Source organism: Aquarana catesbeiana, linkage group LG05 (assembly GCF_042186555.1).
Source record: "Aquarana catesbeiana isolate 2022-GZ linkage group LG05, ASM4218655v1, whole genome shotgun sequence".
Classification (NCBI taxonomy): Eukaryota; Metazoa; Chordata; class Amphibia; order Anura; family Ranidae; genus Aquarana; species Aquarana catesbeiana.
In genome coordinates, this window is record NC_133328.1 from 160817791 (window position 1) to 160830285 (window position 12495).

General features: G+C 40.3%; 1 protein-coding gene across 1 annotated transcript in view; it reads right to left on the reverse strand.

Moving 5' to 3' along the window:
• The window catches only part of CMTM6 (CKLF like MARVEL transmembrane domain containing 6), a 57218-nt gene that overhangs the window by 24127 nt on the left and 20596 nt on the right, over window positions 1-12495 (reverse strand). The window lies entirely within an intron of this gene.

A 12495-nucleotide genomic window follows, 5' to 3' on the forward strand; every position in this document is an offset into this window, starting at 1 on the left:
ACATACATGCCATTTACACAACATTATTTTACTTCACAGCACACAAATTCATGTTGGCATGGGGCACAACGCACATCATATTGCAAAATTTTAAAAGATTTGATTTATTCAATACATCCCTCTATATTCAAGTGAATAATCTTTAAAAAATTATTAAAAGATTTGCAGCATCATAGTATCTACGGGTTTTAAAAAATTGCCAGAAGTTTTTACATACATATGAGATCTCTAAGACAATAGAAAAAAAAATGGTGCTGGAGAAATGAGGAATAACCTATAAAAACTTTGTTTCCTTTTTATATTGTAAAGTGCTGTGTAAACTGTTGGCGCTATATAAATCCTGTATAATAATAATAATAATAATTAAAAAAAACAAAAATATCAAAGCCATAAAAAAGGAGTCCGTGATAAAAAATAAAAAAAAACGGTCCAGCTTCACAGCAGCAGTGGCAGTGGCAGCACCCCATAGATCGAAGCAATACTCTATAGGAATACAAGAAAGGAACACAAGGGGGTTCCAAACTAAGTGCAACATAAAGAATACCTGGGGTTATTAAAAGTAAAATAAGCAACTCATGTGTATGAAAAAGACAGGCATATCTATTGTACTGCGGCAAGGCGAGGAGTCAACACGGTCTCCCGTACTCTCCCAGTACAGCACAAGGTCCCTGCTCTGACAATGCGCCTCTGGGATGGCAGAAGATCACAGTCGCAGGAAGCAGCGTGGGACGCTGGAGTAAGTCACTGGTTCCTGCAGCTTTTGGCCGTGATCTGTCAGAGCAGGGACACTGTGCTACACTGGGAGAGTACTGGAGAATATGTTGTACCAGGGTGGATAAAAAAAAAAAAAAAAAATCATTGTTTTTTTATTTAAAAGTAATCAAAAAAAATGTGTATGTTTTTGATTTAAAATCAAATTTATTTTAATAAAATGCTTTTGGAGTAAAAATCTTTCTAAAAGATAGTTTTCTATTTAAGATACATTAATAATTTAGTTTATTCCTCATGAAATGGAGCTTATGTAGCATTAAGGCTGTATATTCTGCAATATTTACATTTTTTTAAAACTCATTCAATGAATCCAAGCTCTGCAAGCTGAGATAATGCACTGCATTGATGCAGTCACACAATTTCACAGTAACCATGAGATAAAACAATGTTCAGGAATATTCCTTTGTCCCATTTTTTTGCAAATCTATGTACACTACAAACTGTATGATTGAATCGGTTCTGATATCGCTGTTTTACTAACCAGCTTACTATACCAGCAAGTATTCCTTACACTTAAATCATGGCAGCGCCTGTTAGCGGGCATACACTCGCCTGCTGCCGACACGTCCCTCACCTTGTTGTGTCACTGCCGCATGACCAGCCATCTCAGTAAAGTGAATGAGACTGTCGGTGAGTCAACAGTGGGTCAAAGGAAGAGCTGCTGTGGGACAGAGATGACAGCTGCTCCTTAAAAAATGATGATTTAACCACTTAAGGACCAGCCTCGTTTTGAGATTTTGGTGTTTACAAGTTTAAAACAGTTTTTTTTGCTAGAAAATTACTTAGAACCCCCACACATTATATATTGTTTTTTTCTAACACCCTAGAGAATAAAATGGTGGTCATTGCAATACTTTTTTTCACACCGTATTTGCGCAGCAGTCTTACAAGCGCACTTTTTTTGGAAAAAATTCACTTTTTTGAATTAAAAAAAAAATAAGACAACAGTAAAGTTAGCCCAATTTTTTTTACATTGTGAAAGCTAATGTTACGGTGAGTAAATTGATACCCAACATGTCACGCTTCAAAATTGCGCCTGCTCGAGGAATGACGTCAAACTTTTACCCTTAAAAATCTCCATAGGCGATGTTTAAGAAATTCTACAGGTTGCATGTTTTGACTTACAGAGGAGGTCTAGGGCGAGAATTATTGCTCTCACTCTACCGATCGCGGCGATACCTCACATGTGTGGTTTGACCACCGCTTTCATGTGCGGGAGCTACTCACGTATGCGTTTGCTTCTGCGCACGAGCTCGTCGGGACGGGGCACTTTAAACATTTTTTTTTTTTTTATTTATTTTACTTGATTTTATTTATTTTTTCACTGTAAAAAAAAAAAAAAAAAAATTGAATCACTTTTATTCCTATCCTATGTAAACATCCCTTGTAATAGAAAAAAAAAAGCATGACAGGTCCTTTTAAATATGAGATCTGGTGTCAAAAAGACCTCAGATCTCATATTTGGACTTAAATTCAATAAAAAAAATTTGTCATTTGAAAAATGACAACAGAAAAATGTGCCTTTAAGATGTATGGACGGAAGTGACGTTTTGACGTCGCTTCTGCCCTGCTATAGTATGGAGATGGGTGGAGGCCATCTTCCCCTCACTCGTCTCCATACACGGACAGGTCCCGATCGCCTCTGCCGACGTATCCGGTAAGCAGCGGAGGGAGGGGGGGTGGCACCTCTCCCGCCGTCGATAACTGATCTCACGGCGAATCCGCCACAGAGACCACCATTATCGTAATCAGAACGACCGGCTCTAAAGATGCATACCTCGGTTGTGGCAGCAGCTGCTGCTGTTACCGAGCTATCCATCTTCAAACTGCCAACATATATGTACAGGAGCCGGTCGGTAAGTGGTTAAAATAGAGTTGATTTAAATCAAGCCTTTTTACTAGTGATTTAAATCAAATCCACCCTGTGCTGTACAATAGATATATCAGTCTTTCATACACGTGAGCTGCTTTTTTACTTTAATAAATGCAGGTGTTCTTCATACTGCACTTAGTTCAGCGCCCCCTTGCGTTCCTTTCTCATGTGAGATCTCTAATACTTTATATATATATATATATATATATATATATATAAACATTTTTGGTTTCGGTTTTCGTGCACCCTGCATTTTCGGTTTTGGTACCAAAATTTCCATTTGGTGCACCCCTACTGGAAAGCGTCACAATGCAGAGCGCAATGGCGTCTGGGTACAGCTTCCAAATCTATGGATGAGGAAATGCGATTCAGACAGTTGCCATTAAAAGATCAACCCAAACAGCAGTGTAGATATCTTGACTGAAGTCACTTAAAAAAAGAAAAATCCAAAGTAAAAAGGCTAGCAATATAAATGTTAGACTTGTCTCAGCAGAGCTGAAGAAAGTGTGTTCAACCTTCTTGGACACCAGCAAAAGAAAACAACATTTGTTTGCAAGTGGCCCAACCTTCTGTGATAGCAGCATGATCTCTGTTTCTGAATTTCTGTGTCCCTCAATGGGCGATAAAGAAATACATTTTGGGCCTGAAATTTACTTAAAACCCCCAAACATTATAAATTCTCTGAAAGCAGAGAACCGTAGAGTAAAAACCAATGTAGTTGCAAACTTTTAATTCATATACTTGCACAGGGGAAGGGGGAGGAGTGGTTGCAGGGTGGGCCCTTTTACTTCCGCCACCTCTAGATGCAATCTTGTTGCTTTTCTTGTTCCTAATACCCCTTGCATAAAGTCCCTTAACCACTTGTCGACCAGCCACTGTCATTATACTGCGGCAAGTCGGTACGTTCCCGCGAGCCATCGTAGCTATATGTTGGCTCCTTTAAGCGGGATAGCAGGCGTGCGCACACGCCCGCTGCACTGCGGGGGTGCCGATGCTCGTGGGCGACGGTCGCGTGACTGCCGGCCACGAGTGATCGCGAGCACGAGAGGCAAAAAAAGGGACGTGTGTGTGTGTAAACAACTGTGTACACAAATCCCTGTTCTGTGAGGAGAGACAGATTGTGAGTTCCTAATAGCTAGGAACCACGATCTGTCATCCCCTCTAGTCAGTCCCCTCCCCCTACAGTTAGAACACAGTTAACCCCTTAATCGCCCCTAGTGTTAACTCCTTCCCTACCAGTGACATTTATACAGTAATCAGTGCATTTTTATAGCTGTATAATGGTCAGTCGTCCCCATAAATGTGTCAAAAATGTCCAATGTGTCCGCCATAATGTTGCAGTCACGTAAAAAAAAAAAAAAAAAAAAAAAAAAAAAAAAAAAAAAACGCAGATCGCCGCCATTACTAGTAAAAATAAAAATAAAATAAATCTATCCCCTATTTTGTAGACGATATAACTTTTGCGCAAACCAATCAATATACGCTTTCGATTTTTATTACCAAAAATATGCAGAAGAATACATATCGGCCTAAACTGAGAAAAAAAATTAGCTTTTTTTAAAAGAAATTGGGGATATTTATTATAGCAAAAAGTACAAAATATTGTGTTTATTTCAAAATTGTCGAACTTTTTTGTTTATAGTACAAAAAATAAAATCCGCAGAGATGATCATATACCACCAAAAGAAAGCTCTATTTGTGGGAAAAAAAGGACGTCCGTTTTGTTTGGTTACAGCGTCGCACGTCTGCGCAATTGTCAGTTAAATCGACGCAGTGCCGTATCGCAGAAAATGCTCTGGTCATTGAGCAGCTAGATCTTCCGGGGCTGCAGTGGTTAAATCTTATGACAGACAAGACTATAAAATAAAATAGGGCTGTTCAGGCCAAAGTATCTCTTCCAAGAAAAGCAGGGAGTTTCCCCTATAGCAAATGTGTCACTGAGAATGCGATTGCAGCAATTTCCTTCTGCTTATTTACTGTGCGTTAGTATAGTACAGGGGGAAAAAACAAAGGCAAATATATTTTTGCGCATTTTACACCAAACTTTATCACAAAAACGAAGCGACTGCATGTACTACAAACAGGATTGTATCCACAATCTAAAACGTGAACCAGTACTCCTGCTGAATGTTGTCCTATTCTTGCCTGATATAGGAATCTAACAGTTCTTTGTCATATTTTTCATTTCAAGATGCGCCAAATGTTTTCAATTGGTGAAAGATCTGGCTGCAGGCGAGCCAGTTAACCACTTAAGGACCGGGACTCTTTCTGAGATTTGTTGTTTACAAGTTAAAAACAGTTTTCTTTTGCTAGAAAATTACTTAGAACCCCCAAACATTATATCCTTTTTTTTTTCTAACACCCTACAGCATAAAATGGCGGTCGTTGCAATACTTTTTGTCACACCGTATTTGCGCAACGGTCTTACAAGCGCACTTTTTTGGGAAAAAATACACTTTTTTGAATTAAAAAAATAACACAACAGTAAAGTTAGCCAAATTTTTTTTTAGATTGTGAAAGATGATGTTACGCCGAGTAAATTGATACCCAACACGTCATGCTTCAAAATTGCGCCCGCTCGTAGAATGGTGACAAACTTTTACCCTTAAAAATCTCCATAGGCAACGTTTAAAAAAAATCTACAGGTTGCATGTTTTGAGTTACAGAGGAGGTCTAGAATTATTGCTCTCGCTCTACCAATCACGGCGATACCTCATATGTGTGGTTTGAACACCGATTTCATATGTGGGCGCTACTCGCGTATGCGTTCCCTTCTGCACGCAGGCTTGTTGGGACAGGCCGTGCTTAAAATTTTTTAATTTTTTTTTCTTATTTATTTTACCTTTTTTTTTTTGCACTGTTCTTTAAACGTTTATTCCTATTACAAGTAATGTAAACATCCCCGGCAAGGTACCTCAGAGGTCTGGCTCCCTCCTCCCCCCCGGCCAGTGAGGGAGCACAGCGCGCCTGCGCAGTAGGGACCCGGCCGTGAAGCGGAAAGGCTTCACGGCCGGGATCCCTTGCCGGTGTTCTGACAAAATGAGCAACCTGGCAAAATGTGCAACCTGCGTCACTTCCTGTGACCTGGAATCAGCTGTATCGCCAAACCGCGCTCACTGCGAATGCACAACGCGTCATACATGCCTTCAGTGGCCGACATCGGTGCACAGAGGAATTTGCCTCACAAAATGCTTGCGTGACTACTGCACATGCTCACGGCAGAAATCAACTACTTACGAAATTTACATTGCTAAGCCCATCTTGGTAGACCTTACGCTCAACCTCATCACACCTACAGTAAGAAGGCGGGGCAGCGGACATCTTACTACATTAAACACCAAAGTGTTAGTTGATTTCTGCCGTGCACATGCGCAGTAGTCAGTCGAGCATTTTGTCAGGCAAATTCCTCTGTGCACCGACATCAGCCACTGAAGGCATGTATGACACATTGCGCATGCACAGCGAGCGCAGTTTGGCGATACAGCTAATTCCACGTCACAGGAAGTGACGCAGGTTGCACATTCTGCCGGGCTGCTAATTTTTGTCAGAACACCGGCAATGGTGGCGGCAGCACCCGACAGAAACATCAACTGCGGTGCCGACGTCGCTTGACTCCTGGACAGGTAAGTGTCCTAATATTAAAAGTCAGCAGCTACAGTATGTGTAGCTGCTGGCTTTTAATTTTTGGAGGGGAGGGTGAAACTCTGCTTTCATTTTTTTTTTTTTTTTAAATGGTATAATTTTTCATTTTAAAACATGTGATATGTTTTCTGTTTTCTATTGCGAATAAAATACAGGCTCATGAGTTCTGCAAATCATTGCATTGTGTTTTTAAGTAGATTTTACATAGCATCCCAACTCTTTTGAAATTAGGGTTGTAAAGTTCATTAACATACAACTTATCACCCAAGCCTCCAGATCTTTCAAATGTTTTAGGACAGACAGTAATCACATCTAGTATACAACTGATAATGATGATCTGCCAACACAGTACACACAGGGGTTAATTATAGTAAACAGAGCTCACCAGTCTCTCCTTAATCCCTTGTCTACCAAGATACTTTAATAAAATGTTCTGGTATTCAAGGGGTTGAAACAAAACCCAGCCGTAATCTTGGTATTGATTTATTTCCAGCCAACTCTCGGTTTTCAGATAAAAGTAATCTATACAGCTAGTACCACTGATCATTTTTCCAGCATAAAATGCAGGCTTTAACAAGTGTTATTCCCTTCGCACCAACCCCCCCCCCCCCCCTTAGACTTCTAAAAGCCTGGAGGCGGTGCATTCGGGTAATGTAAACGCTGTGATTGGCTGTCACATGATCAGAAAGCTCCTGATTGCAAGAATGCATCGGGAGCTTACCAATCTCTGATAGCTACCGTGCTTGCAGCCGGTGTCAAGAGGTTAAATAAATGCACATTCAGACAAAGTAAACTTTTACTTTTTGTCCCCCTGATCCACAGAAGCATGCTTACCCAGCTTTGACACGTGGCCTCTTGGTGTTTATGGACATCCAGAGCTGCAAGTCCTCTCTCTCCCTAGCTGTGCAATGGAGTCTTGTAGACTTCTATGGGGCTTGTCTTCATCTCATGGACAAGGATCTATAGGGTTTTGACTACCTCCATCTCACAGGCTGGGAGATAGAGGGAGACAAGTCTACTTTTTTACGGCACCAACATGGTCAGCGAAAGAGGACTTTCTGTACTGAATGTCAACAGACACAGGAGGCCACAGGCGTTGAATCTTGGAAAGTATGCATCTGTGGAGGGGATGGGTGAGATCTGTCAGGTCAATGAATGGGGGCCAAAAGAATAAGTGCACTTTGAAACATTCTTTAACATATTTTGCAAGTTATAACGGGAGCATGTAATAAATGTACAGTAGGTGTTATCCCAACTTGGCTGCAAAAGTGGATCTTGGTTTTGCTCTTTTGGGGAAAAAAAAGAAAAGCAATGATGAGGGCAAAAACAATGCCATGCCACAACAAAGGATTATATAACAAATATAGTTAATAAGTAAATAATTAAAGTAGAACTATAGGCAAAACTTTTTTTCTCATTTTGGATGCGAGAGTAAATCCCTGCAAATTAAAGATGTTCAGGAAACCTGGGGGTCCCCAAGGAATTAGTGTTCCCATTGGAAGATTTCCCCTCTATTACTTTTCTGGGGACAACCCATAATTTAGGATTTTCTTTTACTTTCACTTTCAATGATAATGATAAATAGGACAAACAGAGGAGGATGAATCTCCTTAATGGGGGCACTGACCGCAATAAAAACTGACAGGTGTTCTAATCCCTCGCCACATTATCCAAAACTAAAAAAAAAAAAAGTTTTGCCTATAGTTATAGTTTAACCCCTTGCCGACCAGCGCACGATGATGTACGTCGGCACAATGACACGGCTGGGCAAATGGGCGTACAGGTACATCCCCTTTAAATCGCAGCATTGTGGGTGCGCACGCACGCCGTGTACTCCGTGACTGCGCCCGTGGGCTCGATGTCCGCCGGGGGGCCCGCAATCGTGTCACAGAGCAGCAGAACGGGGAGATGCCCATGTAAACTGTCATCAGGAGCAGTGATCTCTGTCATGTTCTAGTGAGACAATCTCCCCCCACAGTTAGAATCACTCCCTAGGAGACACTTAACCCCTTGATCGCTCCCTAGTGTTTAACCCCTTCCCTGCCATTGTCATTTACACAGTAATCAGTGCATTTTTATAGCACTGATCTCTGTATAAATGACAATCCCAAAATAGTGTCAAAAGTGTCCAATGTGTCCGCCATAATGTCGCAGTCATGAAAAAAAAAAAAAAATTGCAGATCGCCGCCATTAGTAATAAAAAATATATAATAAAAATGCCATAAATCTATCCCATATTTTGTAGACACTATAACTTTTGCTCAAGCCAATCAATATATGCTTATTGCGATTTTTTTTTACCAAAAATATGTAGAAGAATACATATCAGCCTAAACTGAGAAAGAAATCTGTTTTTCTATATATTTGTGGGGGATATTTATTATAGCAAAAAGTAAAAAATATAGCTTTTTTTCAAAATTGTCGCTCTTTTTTTGTTTATAGCGCAAAAAATAAAAAAACACAGATGTGATCAAATACCAACAAAAGAAAGCTCTATTTCTGGGGAAAAAAAGGACATCAATTTTGTTTGGGTGCAACGTCACACAACCGCGCAATTGTCAGTTAAAGCTACACAGTGTTCTGGTCAGGAAGTGGGTAAATCCTTCTGGGGCTGAAGTGCCAAAAATATTCCAAGTGATGTTGACCTTCCATCCACCCCTTGAGTGAAAAAAAATTAAATTGGTACCATCTGTGATAAAACCAAAAAAAAATAAAAAAAATTGTTCATATGTACATCAGTGTCTCAAAGTTTAAAAATCCTCATTCAATGCTTGTTGCTGGGTGGATAAAAATTAATGATTTACTAGCTTATTTAGCTTATTCAGCATGAAATGGAGCTTAGTTATGTAGCACGAGGCTGTATAACTCTGCAATATTTACATTATTGGTACTCATTCAATGAATGCAAGCTGAGATAACATGCATTGCATTGATACATTCTCACAATTTCCCAGGAACCATGAAATAAAACAAAGTTCAGGAATATTCCTTTACCCCATTGTTTTGCAAATCTATGTACACTACAAACTGTATGATCGAATCGGTTCTGATAATGCTGTGTTACTAACCTGACAGCTTATTACTCTAAATAGGAAACCTTCATTTTGTTTGAAAATATTAAAGATTCTAACTACCAGCAACAATAAGTCCTTAAATTTAAAGAGCACCTGTCATTTCAGATCCATCATGGCAGCGCCTGTTAGCGGGCATCCACTCACCTGTTGCCGTCACGTCCCTCACCTTGTTGTGCCACTGCCGCATCACCAGCCGTCCCATTTAAAGTGAATGGGACTGTCAACGGGTCAAAGGAGGATCTGCTGCGGGACAGAGATGACAGTTGCTCTTTAAAAATGATGATTTAAATCGAGTCTTTTTATTAGTGATTTAAATCGACTTAATTTAAATCAGATCCACCCTGGTTTGTTGAATCCCTCTTTGCATCATGGGAGTCACCCAACACTGAGGCCTGATTCACACCTATGCATTTTTAGTGCTTTTTGCATTTTGCAGATTTGCACTACAGAACGTGTTCCATAGGAAACCATGTTAAATGGACTGTAGTGCAGATCTGCAAAATGCAAAAAGCACTAAAAATGCATAGATGTGAATCAGGCCTGAATGAGGATTTTTACATTTTGTGAATCAGTTGAAACTCTGCTGACTTCCATTATCCAATCACATTTCAAGCAAAAAAAAACATTTTTTTGTTTTAAATTTTCCTTGCATGCGACTGGATATTCTTTGCAAGTGAAAAATTACTTCATTCACCAAGTTCACTTAAAAAGGGAACAGCCTTTTAGTAATTCAACCCAATAGTGTTGTAGTCAGATCCGACAAATGGTATCTTGTGACACTGGGATCTCAGGCTGTGCAAAAGATATCACAGAGTTTTCTCATAGGAAAAGGATAAATTCATTTGTGGTTCTCCGAGTTGCATAACTGCCTCTAACAAAAGCTTCAAAGTCTAGACTGGCTGAGCTTCCAATAATAATAATAATAATAATAATAATAATAATAATAATATTATTATTATTACACAGGATTTATATAGCGCCAACAGTTTAGGTAGCGCTTTACAACTAACAAAGCAACTACAGTTCTGGTTGCAAAAAAAATAAATAAAAAAAATAAAAATAAATGAAAAAACAGACCAAGTGTGGTAACATTACTACATGTCACACTTGTAAATATCTGATGTAATCTTTTCGTTCACAAATTGCAGAAAGTGTGTACATTTTAGATACCAACAAAACATGACCTAATTCTCCTCCATAGTTGTGTGTAAACAGGATGGCAGCTGCAGCACACACCCTTCTTTCCTCCTCTCAGATCAGTGAAGACGTGTGGCTTTTTTCTGCTCAGAATTTGTAAAGCAAGCTCAACCATTCTCCATTTCCCAGAGCGTGTCAACCACCGCTGTTCAAACGTTTTCTGGAGACGTTTGGCCGCAGTTTTATGAACATAGCTAGATGTGCGGTCTTGGTTAGCATTTCCCAGGCTCGGTTCACCCTAATGCGATTGCAAACATCACATGTGATTGGCACCGCATTCCTGTGCACATCACATGCGATGTCTGTGCGGTGTGAATTCAGACAGTTTGTATGTCTGAAATCGCATCGCATTCTCACCAAAAATGGTGCAGGACCCTTTTTTTTGTCCGTGTTCAGACCCATGCGATCCGATTCCACAGTTCGCACTGTGTACCGATTTGGGGGCGTCATTAATTTTATATTGATACCTGCAGCGGTTTGCAGAGCAGAGTATTAGCTGCCTGCGATTCTGATACAGTGCGGGATAACCCACAAGAATCGCTGTGGTTCCCGCATTGCAGCAATGTGAACGGAGCCTGTACCTGGCACGTCATTTAAAAGCAAATGCAATCAAAATACAGTTAAAAAAAACTCAAATAAGCTAAACAAAAACACTAAATGCACATTTATAAGATCAGGCATCAGAAAACTTGTAAGATTCAGCCTGCATTCACACCTGAGAAGATCATAATCCTGGTGAAGCATTTATTTTATTTTTTTAAAAATTTTTTTTACATCAGGTGTATTACAGGCGTTTTACAAGCGTTTTTGTGCATGTAACTTCAAGAGTTTGTTTCTTGGGCTGGGCAAGGGGAGAAGAGAAGTTTTATGGGAGGAGGGGAGTTCTTCAGGCGTAAAACGTGCACATTACAGATTATATTTACAGGTACACCCATTGAAGTCTATTGGACCAAAAACGCTTGAAAATGCTAAGAAAAATATAAAGCTCATGTACTCTTGTTGAGAAGTAGCAGGTACAGCATAGATGCTTAACCTGTGGCCCTCCAGCTGTTGCAGGACTACAAGTCCCATGAGGCATTGCAAGCCACTGACAGTTACAAGCATGACTCCCAAAAGCAGAGGCATGATAGGACTTGTAGTTCCACAACAGCTGAAGGGTCACAGGTTGAGTGCCCATGACAAGGACAATTAGAAAGAGTGGGATTCTGTATGTTGGGCTTACTAGTCAGGCATACAGAAACAAGCAGAAAAAACACTCAAGTTGGACGGGGGCTAAAAGCGAAACTAAACTGTATGCTTAGTTCAGGGGTCGGGAACCTATGGCTCGCGAGTCAGATGTGGCTCTTTTGATGGCTGCATCTGGCTCTCGCCTCTCAATCCGCGGATCGCGTGGTGTGCCGATCTGCGGATTGAGCCCATAGGAAAGGCCGCGGCTTCAGCCTAGCTCTGGAGCGACGGCCTAGGTGAACAGCGGCATGACGTCATCATCACCCGCCTCAACTGCTCCTGGATCTGCCTGCTTGTGTAGTGGTAAGCAAGCAGACAATCGTGGGGGAGATGTGGACATTACAGTGGGGGGAGATGTGGACATTACAGTGGGGGGAGATGATGTGGATATTACAGTGGGGGGAGATGATGTGGATATTACAGTGGGGGAAGATGATGTGGATATTACAGTGGGGGGAGATGACGACATTACAGTTTTAATTAATCGAAATTAGTCGATTAAAAAAAATCGATTAATCGAACACGAAAAGTCGCATTAATAGTAAGTAGTACTTTATTCGTCATTGGTTAGCAACAGCATAACAACGTTATTAAAAAGAATTCAGAGACTTATTGTACTTTAAAAGCGTTGGTCTTACATAAAATGTACACATTTACTTGTATTTAGTTGTAAACATATTGTATGGCTCTCACAGAATTACATTTTAAAAT